Below are 20,906 nucleotides of genomic sequence, written 5' to 3' on the forward strand. Positions count from 1 at the left end.
AACGGTGCCATCAACGGCCAACTGAGTGGCCATTTTTTTCACATAACTGGCACTACAACTTTGCTTTTCCACGACCCCGAGCACCAGCTTTTCCTCCAGCATACCCAGCATACTGCTGTTGACTTGGATATTTATTTCCTCGACCATTGTTCTGCATATGAACCACCACATGAGCATTTATAGGAAGCTGGGATTGAGCATGAAACCCCTTTATTTGAGCTTCTGAATTCGTCAAAATAGATTTTACTCCATCTAGCGTAAATGCATCTTTACTCGTTGTAATGACTGCCATGATTGGCTGGTATTCAAATGGTAGTCTATTCAGGATGGTCACAATTTGTTCAATATCAGATATTGTAGTCCCACACGTTGACAATGAATCACAAACTTCTTGATGGATCTCAGCTTGCAGTGTAAACTCATCACACTAGTAGCCGAGCGGTTGGAGAAGAATTGTAACACAGTTGCCCAAACCTCAACAGCCGTCTCACTCTCATCCCCAAAAAATTGAGGTAAAAGAGGATCACTAATAGTAGACAGTAACCAAGATGCCAAAGCATTGTCCTCTGCTATGTAAATCTCAAAATCTTTATTAAGAACCAGATTACCTTCATTATCTAGAATCTTCTCCGGTCGAGGTCGAAGCTCACCAGTGAGCAACCTCTTCAAACAGTCAGGAGCACCTGTTGTTTCCACAGGAGAAAATTCTTCTCATCAATCATAATGTTTGTTATAAATCAAACTTAATTCTGAAAAAGTCAACAAAGACAACTATAAAACAAATGAAATATACAAGTTGCATGGATACACAAATAACCACGTGGATAATAAAGTGGCAGCAGCTTGAATTGCAAAGAAATACTTAATTATTAAGCTTAAGTGAGGAGGCAACAAAGTCAAAAATTACGGCTATGGAAAATTGAAGAATATTGTAGAAAATGAGGCATCAAACAAAGGTTTATCACAGCAAGAAAGAAGCAATGGCGGCTAGAAGAATGTAGAGCATAGAAATAGGCGGTTTATTATGCTTATAAATATATGCAATGTATGAGATGTAATACAAGAGAAGGAATATGAGGAAAAGCTTAGAAAAACAAGAATGAAAGATAGCTTAGTAAAGATATTAGAGAGAATTGAGTAAAGTTTAGCAAAGCTTAAAATAGCGAGGTTGAGTTTGTAAACAAGTCACATCTAGTGTTATAGTGTTGTAGCATTAGGGTAACGTCGTTGTAACGTATTTTGCCTCTTATCAATAATAGTTCAAATTATATAAAATTACCAAGAGCCCATCTACGCTTCCAACAATGTTGATCCTTTTGTTTGTAAACAGTTTGCCATTCTTGGAGCCTTCTGCAAGATAAAGATTCCGCCCAGTACCATCGATGGCCATTGAGAGAAACAAAACAAGAGCGAACAATAACGATGAAAAAAGATAAGCAGCGAAGCAAAAAGAAATGGCTCCAAGATTAGATGGCGATTGATACCATAATGAGAACCTAATTTTGTTGAAACCAATAATCAATGATATTATTGTTGGTAATGCTCAATCCCACATAGTATTGGAAACACTATTGGGAATGAGTATTTATGGTTTGGAATTCCCACTTCCTTGTTGAGTGAAAGAGAACAAGGGGGACTCTCGCGCACCGCCGCCATCGCCGTCCGTCTCGTCTCGGCTCGGCACAACACGGCAAGGCACGGCACGACACGACTCGGCTCGGCTCGGCTCGTGGTCGTGGTCATGGTCGTGGTCGGCTATTTATGAGAGTTATCAGAAATTAAACAGCTTTTCCTAAATTAAATAAAAAACGTTAAGATGTATCTGGACTGATTTCCAGCTTTGTACAGAGGAGACAAGCTGTTAATATCAGGAGTTATAGGAGTTATTTGATTTAATTCTAGGGGTTACATGATATAATTTTGGGAGTTATAACAACTGAATAATGATGCAATGAACCTGGACTATTTTTGAGTCAGGTTCATCTAGACGTTTCAGCTGTTACAAAAGAAGAGATTTAATCCTGAAATTTTATGGACGTTTTAACCCTATTTCTAGCCTATAAATAGAGGGATATATTCAGCTTCTCAACTCACTCTCAACATTCAGAATTCACTCTCCAAGTGTTTTCTAAATATTCTCTCTGTGTGCTTTTCGATAAGAAGAGTAATACCACCGGCAGTCCACTCCGATTTCGGGTGTACGGAATTCGGAGCGACCGTGTTAACCTCGGGGGACGGTCCGCCTACTGCAGTGATTACACACATCGGGGCGAATTCGTTTCTAAGGCAGTGGTTATACCACGACACGGTTTACGAATCTATTCCTTTTAATTACTGTTTATATTTTCAGTAAGTGCTAACGGTGTAGTTTTGCGGTTCATATATCCAACAATTTAGAAACGAATTCTATATACTGCAATCATGTCAACACCTTTGAGCAAACTGATACCTGATCTTTTCAAGCTTGATGCACTTGATGGAAAGAATTATAGAAGGTGGTCCCAAAGAATCCTGATATTCTTCGAGCAACTTGATCTTGACTACGTCCTGCTCAAGCCACCACCTACCATGCCGCCAACCCCAGCTACCGGTAATGATGCTGATGCGGTCCTCAATGATGATGCCTTAGCAACTACCGCTGTTGCACTCACTACCTACGAGAAGTACGAGAAAGACAACAAAACGGTGCGAGGACATCTGCTCAGTCACATGTCAAATAAATTATTTGATATGTTCCTTAGAGAAAGGAGTGCCAAGATAATATGGGATACTCTCGATAAAAAGTATGGTGCGGACGATACTGGAATCAAAAAGTACGTTGTCGGCGAATGGCTCAAATTCTAGATGACTGATGACAAGCCGATAATGGATCAAGTCCATGACTATGAGAACCTAGTCGCTGATATCATCGCCGAAGGGATGCAAATGTGTGAGGTGCTGCAAGCCAATGTTCTCATTGAGAAGCTGCCCAAGTCCTGGTCCGACTACCGCAACTCTCTTAAGCATAAGAAGAGAGAAATTTCGCTTGAAGAGCTCGTGGGCTATATGAAGATTGAAGAAGCCAACCGTTTAAAAGATAAGCTTACTAATTCTATGAGTAATTTATCTTTTAGAGCTAACTTGGTTGAGTCTAAATTTAAGAAGATCATGAAACGTGGGAATCAAGACAAGAAGACGAAACCTCAGAAGGCTACCAACTTCAAGAAGTCAGGAAAAGCCAAACCTGAAGGAAATACGCTCAAGTGTTATGTCTGCGGTTTACCCGACCACAAAGCTTACCAATGCCAACACTACTCAGACTGTCAGAATGACAACAAGCCACAGATGCACGTTGTAGAAGAAGATGATGAGATCATTGCTGCGGTGGTCTCAGAAGTTAATCTGGTGGAAAACAGTTCGGAATGGGTTGTTGACACTGGCGCTTCAAAGCATTTCTGCGCAAAGAAGGAGTTTTTCACCGAATTCGAGGATGGAAACGTAGGTGAACGTGTGTACACGGGAAAATCTAGCAGCTTTGAAGTGCTAGGCAAAGGTAAAGTTTTACTCAAGCTGACCTCTGGTAAAACTCTGGCTTTAAATAATATTCTATATGTACCTTCCTTGCGTAGAAATTTGATAAGTGGTGGGCTTTTAAATAAGGCAGGCATTAAGTTAGTTTTTGAGGCAGATAAACTTGCACTTTCCCGAAATGGTGATTATGTTGGGAAAGGGTTTTTAAGCAATGGTTTATTTGTCATAGAAACTCAATTTAATGAAAATAAAGCTACCACTTCTGCTTATATTGTTGAATCCATTGATATGTGGCATGCTAGATTAGGACACGTGAATATTCATGCTTTAAAGAAATTGATAAATATGAATGTTCTGCCTAAACTAGACACAACTAGCTTTAACAAATGTGAAATTTGTGTAGAAGCTAAGCATACTAGACCTCACTTTAAGATTGTTTCTAATAGAAAGACTGAGCTGTTAGAACTTATTCATACTGATCTAGCATATTTTAGAAACACTGAAAGTAAAGGAGGAAAATACTACTACATAACTTTTGTAGATGATTATTCAAGATATACAAAAGTTTATCTCCTAAGGACTAAAGATGAAGCTGAAAACTTCTTTCTTATTTATAAGGAAGAAGTTGAAAATCAGTTAGATAGGAGAATCAAACGGGTTAGATCTGATAGAGGTGGTGAAAATGGGTCTAATTTCTTAAAAGATATTTTTGAAAAGAATGGCATAATTCATGAAACTTCAGCCCCCTATTTTCCTCAACAGAATGGTATAGCCGAAAGGAAAAATAGAACTTTAAAAGAGATGATGAATTCTTTACTAATAAGTTCAGGGTTATCTGATGATAACATGTGGGGGGAAGCCATTATCGTCAACTCATATCTTGAACCGAGTTCCTCATAAGAAATTAGATTCTACCCCATATGAATTATGGAAATGATATGCTCATAATTTACAATACCTAAAAGTGTGGGGGTGTTTGGCTAAAGTGGGTTTACCAGACTTTAAGAAGTCTACCATCAGACCTAAAACTGTTGATGTAGTGTTTATAGGGTATGCTACGAATAGTGTTGCATACAGATTCATGCTTTTACAAGATTATTCTATTTGTGAGTCAAGGGATGCTATTTTCTTTGAAAATACTTCTCCTTTAAAGGAACCGAGAATAAATATTAAAACACAAATAGAATATATTCCATCAATTTCTTCTAGTATTCCTGCTAGGTCTTCTGAACAAATTAATTTTGAGCCTAGAAGAAGTAAAAGGCAAAGAGTTGAAACCTCTTTTGGACCAGACTTTATTACTTCCTTTATTTCTGAGATAAATGATTTAGACTTCATTTCAGATCCTATAGCTCAAATTTTTCTGTTAGATGAGGATCCTAAAACTTTTGAAGAAGCTATAAGATCTATTGATGCTAGTTTTTGGAAAAGCGTTGTTAATGATGAACTAGAATCGATAATGTCTAATCATACTTGGGAATTAGTTGACTTCCCTAAGGGATTCAAACCAATCTCCAACAAATGGGTCTTCCGGTAGAAACTAAGGCCAGATGGTTTGATTCAGCGGTACAAGGCAAGGTTAGTCGTCAAAGGGTTTACTCAAAGGTTTGGTTTAGACTACTTTGATACATACTCTCCCGTTACAAAAATCTCAACGATTCGTGCATTATTTGCACTAGCCTCTATTCATAAGTTGCATGTATATCAAATGGATATTAAGACTGCTTTCTTGAATGGAGATCTAGATAAGGAGATTTACATGGAGAAACCACTAGGTTTTGAAGCACCTGGTATGGAAGGCAAAGTCTGTAGACACAAAAATTCGCTCTATGGACTTAAGCAGTGTAACACCCATAACCCGTATAATTATACCTATACAGATTATAGATGTTATCCGAATTTCTAAAACATTTTACGATTCGAAAGCGATTTAAAATTTATTTTCTTAAAATAGTAAATGATATTATAAAATTATCATATCATAAAAATTACGTTTCATTGTAACCAATTTAATTCAAAATATTTTTATTTATGAATAGTGAATAGTACCTGAACAGTGAACAGTCAACAGTGGGGGAATCGATTCCCTGTAGCAGGGGAATTGGTACCCCTTTAACAATCTGGAAATTTTTTGTTAAAACCGTGGTTACTGTTCATGCTACAGTAACTTCTAAAAATTTACATATATATTCATAAAAATTCATCTTTCATCACTATAAAATTTTCCAAAATTAATTAAACAAATAAATTGAACATTTTCAAATTACATGCCACTATCTAAAATCAAATTTCACAATAGGATGTCTTACTGATATTGAAATATACCTCTCAATGCTTGATGTCGTTCTGAACTCTTTATTCTTATTCTTTGCTTTTTACCTACGCGTGAAAATCATCACACGCTAAGTATAAACTTAGTGAGGCAATTAAAACATTTAACAGTGGAATACAATTCATGCATGATTTTCAATGTCAAAAATTGAGTTTCCATAAAATCATTTTTACCATGATCAAAATAATATAAAATCCTTACCATTTATTCCATAAGCTCGTAAGCTTATTTTACCAAAATACTTACCATTTAAATTCCATAAGCTCGTAAGCTTATTTTACCCATATACTTGCCATTATTCCAAAAGCTCGTAAGCTTATTTGTATGCTTACCTTTTATTAAGCAATAAACCATAAACCATAGCCTATAGCCCAATATTCAACCCTGAGGACCCTGGGTACACGAGTCAAATATAAGCACCGTAGTGCTATCCCGAATATGACACATAAGGTCGTGTCCACCATCTGTACTAGGTATCCTTAAGTACAGTCCCGAATATGACACATAAGGTCGTGCCCACCATATACACTAGGTATCCTTTAGTGTATTCCCGAATATGCAGCCTGCTGTTGGACTCTATGGCATGCCAACTATACCCTGTCCCTCAATAACTGACTTGGGCATACAGTCTATTTTATTTGATTCATCCATGGCAAAGTATATTATCAATATTTAACAATGGGGCAGTTCATACCCAAAAACATTCATGGTAAAATCATATGCAAAAATCAGTGATCAATGCATTTTAATTTCATACTCTGACATATCAATGTCAATTTATAAAAAATGATATAAATCATGCCGATATAAACAAGGTCGACTTATCGCAAGTCTTCCTTATGATGTATAAAACATCCATGTATAATTTCATGCATGTATTGCACTCACCTTGACACTTTATGTCTTTCAAAATATATAAGCCTCACTATTGTCCACCATAAGCCCTTTATATTGATTTGCTTCGATTACAAATCAATCACAATCTGTATAAATCACAAATTCATAATAATCCATATGTTAGTATTTTACTAACATAAATACATTCCATCATATCTCCATACTATATTTGAAATTCATCATCTATCAAAATATTTAACTCTTAATAATTCCTTATAACATTGGAACCAACTTTTCCCATTTACTCAAAATGGTCTTCACCATTTTACCACTTAAATTCTTAATACCAATAATTCCAACATTGAAATTATTTCCATTCAAATGCTTTTACAAAAGCATAAATACATTTAAGTACCCCAACTATGCAATTGTTGTACTTAAATCACCAATCATTTCAATCTTCCCAAAATAATCAATTTCACATCTAACACTCTTTTCAATTCTCAAACAACAATTCCATCATAGTACATCAATTATACAACACTTATACAATAACCCATAAATTTTCCAGAATTCAGACAACTCGTACTACCCTTAAAGAATCATTATTCTGTATTGATATAGACACTGGAATTCAATTCCATTTCTTACGTTAAAACTAGACTCGAATACGAATCTATCCATATAAATAACTCATTCTAATTTATTCTGTACAATTTATGGTGAATTTTCAAAGTTCACCAACAGAATCTGTTTTGTACAGAATTCTGCTGTCCGACTTTTCTGACCTTTCCTCAGATAAAAATTCATATATATTTGTATACAACTTGAAATTGATCCCCGTTTGTTTTAAACAAAACTAGATCTATATATGAACACAATATATAAAATTCACTTCCAAATTATTTTTATATATTTTCTGGTGAATTTTCGAACCTACTGTAATTCCCAAAATCTAAACTGTTTTTCTTTAACCTCATCCTTATGTTCTTCATCAATTCATACAGCCTCAAAATCATCAATAATCATCATAAATTTCAACAACCATAGTATAAACCCAAATTTCCAGATTTGGGGATTTTGAAATCAAGCAAGATAATCATGCAATATTGGTACCAAATGATAGCGTTTTTCGCAAATAACCATTTTCTATTTTCATCATACTCATAATCCTACATAAATGGCTTGAAAAAATGAGTTAAGGCTTGCTCTTACCTTAGGAGAAGACCACGTCTGTTTTGGAGAAGAAGATAGCAAATTTAGATGACATTTTGTGTGCATTTCATCTTAATTAACATAATATCTCACTTTAAATGAATATAAAATTCATTTAATTGGGATAAGACCAAATCACCCTTAATGAATCTCCAAAATCACCATAAAACCAAGCCATCTGATATTACAAAGTCAAATATAATTTAATTTGACTTTGACCTACGAAAATGCCCTGAAATTTTCGAAACTTGTGTTTTAGTCACTAAATTCCACTGTTTGTTAAATCTGAAAATTTGCACATTTCCAGACCAAATTTCTCTGATCCAAAATATTAAAATAATATTTCCAACCATTTTATAACATCCTTCAAATTTTTGTAAAATTCCGATTCAATCAGAATTTACCGATTCCTTACCGGCTTTAACTCATTCTTTACTAAATTCCAAATCCAACAATATGATTTCCATAAAACTCTAATCTCAAGAGTAAACCATATATTTATGGAATAAAAATCTTTTTAGGAAATTTATCACTTAATTCCCTAAATGTTTCCCAGGTTTTAACATTGACCATCAAACTTTCAAAATTTGCATTTTGGTCATTATCTAAATTTTTGGGGTATTACAAGCAGGCTCCTAAACAGTGGTATGAGAAATTTCATAAAACTATTCTTAGTTTTGGTTTTGTTATGAATGGTTCGGATTCTTGTCTGTATTTGTAGATGTTTGAAACTGAATGTGTTATCATAAGCCTTTATGTTAATGACATGTTGATTTTCAGTTCTAACATTGAGTCCATTAACAAAGTTAAAAATTTCTTGTCCACTAAGTTTGAGATGACAGATTTGGGAGAAGTAGATGTAATCTTAGGAGTCAAAGTTGCCAAAACTGAGAAGGGATTTTCTTTATGTCAAGCACATTATTTACATAAAGTGCTAAAGAAATTTGACAGTTTTGATGTCGTCCATGTTCGAACTCCTTATGACCCTAACATACATCTAGTTAAGAATAAAGGAAGTAGCGTTTCCCAAACTGAATATGCTAAATTAATCGGAAGCTTAATGTTCTTAATGAACTATACTCGGCCTGATATTGCTTATGTTGTGAGTAGACTGAGTAGATATACTCATAATCCAAATGGTGAACACTGGATTGCTCTTAAACGCTTACAGAAGTATCTTAAGGGTACTTTGGATTAGAAACTTGAGTTCGTTGGCTTTCCTACGGTACTAGAAGGATATTGTGATGCCAACTGGGTTTATGATAATGATGAGGTAAGATCTACGAGTGGGTATGTTTTTACTTTGGGTGGAGCAGCAATCTCGTGGAAATCATCAAAATAGACTTGTATTGCTCGTTCTACCATGGAGTCAGAGTTTATAGCTCTTGACCTAGCTGGGCAAGAAGCCGAGTGGCTTAGAAGCTTGTTAGCAGATATTCCATTCTGGGGAAGACCAACTCCTCCAGTTTCATTATTGTGTGATTCACAAGCTGCGATATGTCTGGCTAAGAACCAAGCTTACAATGGTAAGAAAAGACACATTTGCATAAGACATGAATCTGTTAGACACTTAATAAAGAATGGAGTGCTCTCTTTAGAGTATGTGAAGTCGGAAAGGAACCTAGTAGATCTACTTACCAAAGGGTTAAGTCGGAAGCTGGTCCTAGATTCGTCGAGGGGGATGGGTCTAAAGCCCAAAGTTTGGGTGGTTCATTTATAATGAACTTGAAGAAAGTCACCATACCCTTTGTGAGGTTGAGCTATTATAAAAGCTCTTAATTATTTCATATCCCTTTTAATGGTGGTTTATGTTGAGATAAACTTGATGAAATAACCTATGAAAGTGAGAAGGGTTAGCCGCCTTCTATGAGAAATGTTGGGCCATTTTTCTAGCACACTTACTAGAATCCTGAGGTAAGATGGCCAAATATATACTTTTGTATATATATATCTTACACATCGAGGACTCAGGTGGATGAAGGGGTTAGTTGTATGTTATGAGTTTACCCCCATCTTAGAAAGTTCCAGACTAGTTTCACATATCTAAGAGAAGGATTGCTCATCATCACTATGTACTAGTTCCAGATACGTTCACTAGTGCTTAAGCAACTAATCTCATTAATTCTCTTCTGGAAAGTTTGTTTTTTGAGTTTCAAAAGAATTCTTTCGCATTAGTGGGGGAATGTTGGTAATGCTCAATCCCACATAGTATTGGAAACACTATTGGGAATGGGTATTTATGGTTTGGAATTCCCACTTCCTTGTTGAGTGAAAGAGAATAAGGGGGACTCTCGCGCACCGCCATCCGTCTCGTCTCGGCTCGGCTCGTGGTCGTGGTCGTGGTAATACGTGTCTTCGACACGTCCACACGGATACTATCTTTTTAGAGAAAATTCTTGAGGAATTTCTCTTTGAAAGAAACAAATGGAAAAATGTGAAAGATTTCAACTGATATTTATAGGCTGCTGAGGACTGTTTAATTTCAAATGATAACAGCTGGTTTATGAGAGTTATCAGAAATTAAACAGCTTTTCCTAAATTAAATCAAAAACGTTAAGATGTATCTGGACTGATTTCCAGCTTTGTACAGAGGAGACAAGTTGTTAATATCAGGAGTTGCAGGAGTTATTTGATTTAATTCCAGGGGTTACATGATATAATTTTGGGAGTTATAACAGCTGAATAATGATGCAATGAACCTGGAATATTTTTGAGTCAAGTTCATCTAGACGTTTCAGCTGTTACAAAAGAAGAGATTTAATTCTGAAATTTTATGGACGATTTTAACCCTATTTCTAGCCTATAAATAGAGGGCTATATTTAGCTTCTCAACTCACTCTCAACATTCATAAATTCACTCTCCAAGTGTTTTCTAAATATTCTCTCTGTGTGCTTTCCGATAGGAAGAGCAATACCACCGGTAGTCCACTCTGATTTTGGGTGTACGGAATTCGGAGCGACCGTGTTAACCTCGGGGGACGGTTCGCCTACTACAGCGATTACACACATCGGGGCGAATTCGTTTCTAAGGCAGTGGTTATACCACGACAGAGTTTACGAATCTGTTCCTTTTAATTACATTTTATATTTCCAGTCAGTGCTAACGGTGTAGTTTTGCAGTTCATATATCCAACAATTATTGATTTGAAAAGGCTCACTTTACAAGACTAGTCAACCACTAATATATACACAACACATTTTAGTAAACTTACACTATCTGACTCAACGGTAATTAGTTTTAGAGTCCTAACTGACATAATTGCTCAACAGCCACGCAAAGTTGGCAAGCTAGCTTTCTTGGCTATATTCAACATATTTGAATATACCTCTTTTTCTATGTTACAATAAAAATATTGTGTTGTTGTATGTTCCTCCACACATATCATTTTCGTGTTTCACAATAACTAGAGAATCCTAAATTATCTCCGAACCTTTGACACTAAAAAAATTCAAAAAACACAGAGAAAATCTCTGAAAGAAAGATCCTAAATAGCTAACATCCTTCAAGAAGCCGCAACTTGTAGATATGACTTTTGACGTACGTATGTGACCTATAAGAATCAAATCCATCGTCAGTTGATCATATCTATATAACTGTTTAATCTATGGGTATCCATCGTATCTTTACATTTGACACAACTCCAATACATATTAAAAAAATTTCTCCATCAAGATTGAGAGAGGGGATGCAACCTCCATAAAACTACCTTATCCTTATTATTCTCTGATTTATCTTCTTATAAAGAAAAAACACTTCAACACCAACTAAAAATCAATCTTTCATCGATTTATAATTCTCTATTTAAATAAAAAAATCCAAGTGAATCGTTACGGACATTATAATATCATCAATAAATATCAACTGAATTGAGATATAATTTATGATTAGTTATAATTTAAACATGATATAATATAACATGTGCTTAAAATTGTGTATTAAATTCACTGGTTGTCGATGATGGGATTAGGGGTGTAAACGAGCCGAGTTGAGCTCAAGTATTGCTGAGCTTGACTCGATTAGAAAACTCTGAAATAGAGATCGACTCCACTCGAAAACTCACGAGCTTAAAATTTTTAAGCTCGACTCGAACTCAAAATCCTGAACTGAAGCTCGTAAGCAGTCAACACATAAATGTTAATATTATTAATAATTTATTTTTTAATATATTATATTTTTGAGCTGCTCACGAGCTTTTAGAGTCGAGTATCAAGTATCTCGTTTTGGCTCATTAAGAATTCGAGTCGAGTATTTATAAAGCCTTGACCGAATTAATCTCAAATAGCTCATGATTTTGTGTCTTTCATAACCATTTTTTAGGTGAAACAATTATTTATTGTTTTAAAAACAGTTATGATTTTAATTTTGGAAAAATTGGTGATTTTGAATTAAATTGGATAGAGTCGCCATTGACCTTTGGGTTAGGTAGATCGAATACCTAAAAACTTCTTAAAAACAATTTTAAGAAAACTCATTTTTTAAAATAAAAATTGGTCTGTGTTTACCAAAGATTTGATTTAAAAGGATTCGGGAGTTGGTTATGTGTGGGGAAGGATTAACACTCCCACAACACCCAAATTTTGGTACCTAAACGATTATACATTGTTTAAATAATCGGAATTACAAACTCGAAAGTATATTTAAATTAAGATTCTTTTATTTATATGACTTTATTTAAAAAGTGTCAAATTTTGGATGATTAATGCCCTTTTTTATGAACAATCTTTGGGAAAATATTTCCTTTGCAGTTAGGAGATTTTCTCATATATTCCTCACAAACGATGTTATTTCATAATTTTTAAGATAAAATAACAAAATAACAATTTATACGAAAAACCCTAAAAAATACCTTCCCTTTAGTTGAGAGATATCTTCGTAGATTTCCCTCATAATGAAATTTCTTTTTTATTTTTGCATATTAAAACTAGGATGATTTATAAACAATGTGGAAATAAAATTTCATACAAAGAACACATTCAACAATTACATGATTTAAGTACAAACATATATGAAATTATAATGATCAATAAATAGTAAAATTACAAATATGTATCAAAATATACATTTACAAACATGATAAAAATAAAATACTAATAAAAGTATTTATTTAGGACTAAAATGCAAAGATAGAAAATTAAAGAGTCAAAATAGCAATAATAGAAAGTTAAAGAACCAAAACAGTAAAAATGGAAACTTAAGGGACTAAAATGATATTAATAGACATTTAAAAGACTAAAATAGCACAAACATAAATTTAAAGGATTAAAATGGCAATAACAAAAACTTAAAGAACTAAATAGTAAAAACATAAACTTAAAGTCCTAAAATAGTAATTACATAAACTTAAAGGATCAAAATAGAAAAAATAGAGACTTAAGGGACTAAATAGAAAAAATAGACATTTAAAGAACTAAAATAGTAAAAATAGAAATTTAAGGGACTAAAATAGTAAAAACAAAAATTTAAAGGATCAGAATAGCAATTATAAATAAACCAGAATCCAGATAGCAAATATTAAATAATGTCGGCACCAAAAATGTAAATAACCATTAAATATCACTTAAGACTAAAATGAAATAAATAATAAACTAAACTGCTTAAGTACAAATAACATTAAAGTATAATGACCTCGGCACAAATATATACATACACGTGTTTAAAAGCTAATGAACTCGGCACAAATATATACATACACGTGTTTAAAAGCTAATAAGGATCAAATTGCAACAATCATAAAACAAGTGCTCAAAGTAGAACTTTCATTAATGACTGAAATAAAATGATATAAACTCAAAAGGACCATAAATAGGGTTTACCTACAGGCAAAAATGTTGCACTGCTCCCCCTTTGAAACGACGACGTTTCTAGCGTGTTATATAAGGATAAAATCAAGAAAAAGTTTACCCAATATCTTCATTGGTTTCATTCTCTCATTGTGTGAAAGACAGAGAAATTGAGAGAGTTCCGTCTCATCGTCCGCCACTAGCAAATGGCGCCGTCGTACGCCAGCGTTGGAGGGGGAAAAAGAAAACATCAGTAGAAGTATCTCGTGCTTTGAGCAAGAATCTGGGGCCCTTTTGGCCTAAAAGTGGCCCAATCATCGCGAATCTAAGAAGAAAGCTTTCGGTTTCTTTATCTCCGGCGACCTAAGCCTTTATCGTAGTTTGTCGAGGTATGCTCTTTCTCTCTTCTTCATTTTCTTTATTTTTCTTTTTTTGGGTATTTTGTTCTATGTTTTTCTCTCTTTTTTCTCCCTCCCCCTTTTTCTTTCCACCGATTCCCCTTATAATGGTTGCATGCTTCTCTTTTTACTTTCGGTGGGATAATGATATTTAGGGTAGGTATGATTTGGTTGGAGTAGGTGAATCCCGTAATTTTCAAGATTTATGTTACTTTCTTTTTTACTTTGGCAGATTGATGATATTGGGTTCTTGTTTGACAGGTTGGAAAGATATTCGATGGCTTGATGGCTCAACGGCGTCGGCTTGCTTCGGTTGATGGTATCCATTAGGGTGAAACCCTAATTCAGGGCAATCTGGATGGTTGGTTGGGTCCATATCCAACGGTTTGTTGGAGGTGACGCTGGCAACTGATGCTAGAACAAAAACCCTAATAGGGTTTGGGTTATCACTAGGCCGATTCGAGTCCTAGGGTTGGGTCTGTTGTTAATGGGTTACTGGGTGATTGGACTCTCTTGGGTCGGGTATTTGTTGTTACTAGGCTTGGAATTGGGTTTGCTAGATTGTTGTGCTTGAGTGGTCTGCACAACATGTAATATATGTAAATAATTAATAATAATAATAATAAATTATTTTTTTAACCCTGACAAAAATGGGTGTCTACAGCTGCCACTCTTTATACATTCTTGTGTTAATAAGAATAGGGTAAAGACGAAAAAGACAACCAGTTTTTGTCTGATTTTTTTTTGTTTTGAAAACTTGATATGTTTGATTTGGATGACGACACTACTCATATGTGATGAAGAGTTCGGGTCGTTTAAGGGAGACACGACTCCTACATGATAAGGAGATCTGGTCAAGGGATGACACTGCTCATACATGAAAAATAGTTCTTGGCCATCTTTAGGAAGGGTGATAACTCGGTTCCTACCTGATGAGGACGACTGGTTATCTGAGGGTGACACGGCTCCTACGTGATGAGGAGATCAGGTCAGTTGATGACACTGCTCATACTATGATAAGTTTTGGCCATCTAGGAACGGTGATAACACTGCTCATACTATGATAAGTCTTGGTTATCTAGGAAGGGTGATAACACTGCTCATACTATGATAAGTCTTGGTTATCTAGGAAGGGTGATAACACTGCTTATACTATGATAAGTCTTCTTTATCTAGGGCTGACACGGCTCCTACGTGATGAGGAGATCAGGTTGGTTGATGACAATGCTCATACTATGATAAGTCTTGGCCATCTAGGAAGGGTGATAACACTGCTCATGCTATGATAAGTCTTGGTTATCTAGGAAGGGTGATAATACTGCTCATACTATGATAAGTCTTGGTTATCTAGGGTTGACACGACTCCTACGTTATTAGGAGATATGGTCAGGGGATGACACTGCTCACACTATGATAAGTCTTGGCCATCTAGGAAGGGTGATAACACTACTCATACTATGATAAGTCTTGGTTATCTAGGGTGGACACTGGTCATATGCGATGAGTCTTGGCCAGGGGATGGTACTACTCATATGCAATGAGTCTTGACCATATAAAAGTGATAACACGGTTCCTACGTGATGAGGATGACTGGTTATCAAGGGTTGACACTACTCATATGCGATGAGTCTTGGCCAGGGGATGATACTGCTCATATTCGATGAGTATTGGCCATATAAAGGTGATAACATCGTTCCTACATGATGAGGACGGCTGGTTATCAAGGGTTGACACTGCTCATATGCGATGAGTCTTGGCCAAGGGATGGTACTGCTCATATTCGATGAGTCTTGATCATATAAAAGTGATAACATGGTTTCTACGTGATGAGGATGGCTGGTTATCAAGGGTTGACACTGCTCATATGTGATGAGTCTTGGTTAGGGAATTTTGGTTTCAAAAGAAAATGATTTAGAGATGATGCTTCAAAAGAAGTTATTTCAAAATAGACAAAATTTTGTTTCCTAAGAAACAATTCAAAGATTCTTTATGTCTCAAATGAGACAAAATTTGTTTTGAAAGAAAATTGTTTTAAGCGAGACAACAACATTAAAGGATACTGATAGTGTGTTTGTTCCTATTGGTGGAGGAAATGCCTTCAGAAGATCTGATTGTTCGAATCAGGATGTTAAATCCCCAATGATGCCCAAATATTACATGTTGATTACCTCAAAGATGTTTTAATATTCGATGTTGATTACATCAGCACTGATTCTAAGCATGAGCTTTGGGTCTGAGAGCCACATGTCAAGTACCAAGATCTACTCTAGAGAGATTGTCTTGATTGGAAATTATTTTTCTTCTTCTTTTATTTTCAAAAGTCTGAAAATATCAAGTAGAAGAGTTTTGAAAAATATTTAATCAAAGATTTTGAAAATATTGCCCCTTTCTAGGTTTTACAATTTAGACAAATCATAAAACTAGAGTTCATTGGATATCAAAGAATTAATTACACTGTTAATCCTTCAATAAATTATAGCTATTTGACAAGTGTTAAGATTAAAGCTATCTTTGAGGAATGGTTAAGTAAGGAAAGGGTAAAATGTCTCAGGTTGTTGTTTTTGGTCAATGGTTTGGCCTTCTTGTTTCTTTGATGCTCACTGATTTGATAGGGTAGCTTGTATGCTCATCTACTGGAAGTGTTCTCCGACTCCCAGCTCTCATGGTCACACTCGGATTGTGTGATGCCTTATCAGAGAATTTGTATATTCGAGTGACCTTTTCAGGTTTTCAACTTGAACCCTCAATTAGTTTCAAGATGTTATTTAGAATTTACGTCATGAACCCCCTTTGTTATTTTTCTCTATCATGCATTAAAGATTTTAGAAAACTATTTACAAATAAAGATTAATCCTGATGTGTGGGATGAAATCTGAAGATAGTCTATTGTGTTTAGAAATCCATGTATGATTAGAAGGGAATTTTAAGGCACGTAATGTAAGCTATGGTTCATGGTTATGAAAGAAAGGACAAAAAGATCAAACAAGTGTTTACGGGTAATTGAACCAAATATCAATTCATTCTTATGCCTTCAATCTTGTATTGCTCAATTTGAATATGTTGATGTGTATATTTCTCTTGATGCTCCATGATTTTCGAGTGAAGCGATTCTATAACGATTGTGTTTGATCAATCTCATGGTTTGAAGCTTGATGCATCATTTGACATGTAATTCCTTACATGTGCTTATTTTCTTAGTTTTCTTTGCTCTTCTATCTTTGCTTCTTTTCTTTTTGATTTTTGATTGGATCTTCGCACTTGGCATTTGGTTCAACTTTCGGTATCTCATTTCAATCAATGTCTTCACTCATGCGAGCCAATTTCCTACACCTTGTCCTTCAGTGTAGAGGGTGATCCTTGGTTAGGGTTGAATCAGAAGAAAATATCATTCAGGCTTAAATGGGGACACAAGGGATATATTTTCTCCTTTTGTAAAAGGATAAAGAAAGAAAGCTGTTCATCATTTCATACACAGAAGCCCTCACAAAAGAGGTATCCCCAGGGGGATAGATATTCAGGATTAATTCTATTTACATGAAAAAAATATAATTAATGCATGATAGAATTATTTTGAATTAATTATATTTTCTGTTTATTGCTCCTATCAAATTTTGTCATAAAAATTGGCTCCCTTTCCCCCCAAAAATTGGCTCCCTTTTCCCCAACTTCAGAGAGATATTCGTTGAATTCCAAGATATGCTTATCTTGTTTGAAAATGTTTTTCTTTCTTTGGATTTTCAAAATTTTGAAAAAAATCAAAAGAGTTTTGAAAAAACATTGTCTCATTCTAAGTTTCACAATTGAAACAAATCATAATTAGGAGTTCATTGAATATAAAAAAACCAACTGCTCTTTTAATCTTTGATAGCTGCAAATCTTTGACAAATATCAATATCGAAAGGTTGGTTTAGAGGTTGGCTACTTAAACTCTAGGATTGATTCGGTCACCTTAAAGATTATGGCATGCATTTCTTTCTTGGTTTGGCATTTTGATTGGAGACAGACAAAATGAAACAACTAGCATAATCAATTGCTAGACCTTTTAGAACACTTTTGTTTCAGTTCTCTGAAATCTTCCATTTGTTCAAGCTCCGTAGACTCCTCTAGTCAAGATAGTGCAGAAATATCGGTCTAAAAATGAGATTTCTGAGTGCTCGTATGAGTTTTACTATAACATATGTTCCTCAACTCCCTTAGTCCATATTTATCGAAACCCCTTTTTTAGTACATTTTATTTAGTTTGACATTGTTTGGCTAACTGAATCTTATCCATAAAGCCGGGGCGTTTAACCAATTGCTTTAGAGAGACAGCTCAAGCTTTATTGTACATATATCTTATAATCACCTTTATCAGGCTAGCTGAAGGATTCATGTCGTCACAAAGTCTTCGACTTGAAAATCATAGTGGAGCAAACACTGAATTGTCGAGTACCCGATCAATGTCATGGTTTGAATGTAATCTATTCATAAAGGCAAGGCTTTCGAGTTTCCTCTATAACCATTTGCTTTAGCGGAATAGCTCAGATTTATTGTATATATATATATATATATTTGTTGGGTAAACGAATTCCATTTCTTAAGCTCATTGAGGAGAACCTGTTATAGTCAAGGTGTTTGTTGAAGGTCAGAAAATCTCATCGTTAGAGTTCAATTCCCAAGCAACTGACCTAAACTAGATTCGCCTAGTCGACCATTCCATCTGAGAAGATCATGATCATCATTGAACCTCATCAACAGAAGTAGAAACCAATCAGTTTTGTAATTTTATATTATAGATGCCCTATTTTGTCCACTCCTGACACATACATGAATGCCAAAATGATTGATTGTTCATGCGAGGAGAGAGCTAGCTTGGTCACTTCAAGAGAAAGATATGTATTCTGGTGGATGTTTAGATCAAGGGGTCCTTGTTTTGCAGGGGTTCAATCTTGTCATTTGTCAAAGATTTAAAAGCTCAATTATTAAAAAGCTTTTAATTAAAATGATATTCAAAGAATTTCAAGATTGAAATTTGCTCATTGTTCTATTCCTAAGAATGAAGAATTTTATTGAAAACGTTTGAATGACAAATGACTTACAAACATTCAAACATAAGAAGCACAAAAGAAAAACAAGTTCAAACAAGATGACATGCATAAGAATGTAGCAAAAACTACTGATGGATACCCCAACCGACTCCCGATCAGAATGCCTCATTACACATTAAACGTTAATGCCCCTGAATTGATCAGATCTTAGGCCTTGCGCTTCAATGTCTCATAGTTCTCAGTGATGTTCCTTGAGCTCCTAATACGTTAGCTGCGTTAATATCATGGCCTTCAGAATATAGGGCCTCTATTGGTTTGGATTGAACTGGAGTCACAAGGTTCTTCTCAACTAGCATTGGGAGCAATTCCTCATACATCATTGGGATTGGATTGATGCAAGATGTCCCACATTGTTTATTATGGTAGGAAGGTTTATGTTCAAGTGAACATCTTGTACTCAATGCCTTTAGGTTTTTTTGGTAGAAAAAAGTTGGTGTGATTTTATTGGCTCAAAGAATGGTATGTGTATGACTTCTTGTGTCATGAAAATGATAAAAATAATATTTCAAAATCTCAAAGAAAAGTAATGTCAAAATTTGGTCATTCGGTAGTGACCATGAATTATTTCGGGTAAAGAATCAAGAGAGGTTTTTTTTTTGTTTTAGACAGGATAAGAAAGGTCTAATCTTTCCATATGTCAAAAATCCATAATTCTTGAAGAATTAAAAGAATCTGTAATTCATTTGATATTGGAAGAACTAAAGATTTAAAAATCGCTCAATTATTCAACCTTAGAAGGTAGCATAAGTTTAGTCATTTAAAAGATTAAATAAATATAAAAAAAAGAAAAAAATGATTTCAAGCAAAACAATTCTCTCAATGCAATGTGGTAGATGCCATGCCCCCATTCTTTTTCGATTGTCCAGTTCCCTGAATCCATCAGGTTCTAGATCTTATGCTTCAGTGCCTTACAATTCTCAGAGGAATGTCTGGAGCTTCCTATGTGGTAATTATACACGAGATCAACATCGTAGCCCTCGGGATATGAGGACTCTTTTCTCAGATCATTCTGGAAGGCTCAGTCCTACAACCAGCTGAACAAGTTCCAATTGTACTAATTTTAGCTTCTTACTTCCATGTGGTATCACGTGGTTAGGACCACTTCATCGAATCCTCCACAAATTAATTACATGTTTTTATAAATGATGTATGCAACAATGCTTGAATGAATTCAATACAATATGCAAATGCAAAATGTATCGATTTCCAAAAGTAATCATTCTTAGAAAGAGTTTCATTCATCCAAAAGAGTTTTCATCTTTATAAGAGAGATCAATCTACGAATGCGGTTTGGCCCTTTTATTTAGCTCCATGATCTTGGTCATGATCCCAATAACTTTCTCTTCTTTCTAGAAATGACTCCAAATCCAGACGGTGAGTAGTTAAGTGCAACATCTGAATAACATTCCCTCCAATCTACGACAGTTATTTAAAGATCGAAAGGTCTCTTACAAGATAGCCAGTACATGACTTATACCTCTTCAGTCTGTCAATAAAATCTTCTTGAGACAGTGCCATAGAAATATGCTCACTTTTGTTAGATGTGCTCTCATATCCAATCTTCAACTCTACTTGTAATCTTCACAAGTTTGCTTTTGAAGGATTGGACTTTTGGAAGTCTGGAATGAATTCTATTCACTTGGAGGCTTTTGAAGTTAAATAGAGCAGTACTCTTCTATTGTTGGTGTCAAATCTTATCTTTTGAAATTGAAGTAGTTGTATACAGAATTCCGGCATCGGACCAGA

The sequence above is a fragment of the Hibiscus syriacus genome, unplaced genomic scaffold (assembly GCF_006381635.1).
Source record: "Hibiscus syriacus cultivar Baekdansim isolate YM2019G1 unplaced genomic scaffold, ASM638163v2 tig00002799_pilon, whole genome shotgun sequence".
Classification (NCBI taxonomy): Eukaryota; Viridiplantae; Streptophyta; class Magnoliopsida; order Malvales; family Malvaceae; genus Hibiscus; species Hibiscus syriacus.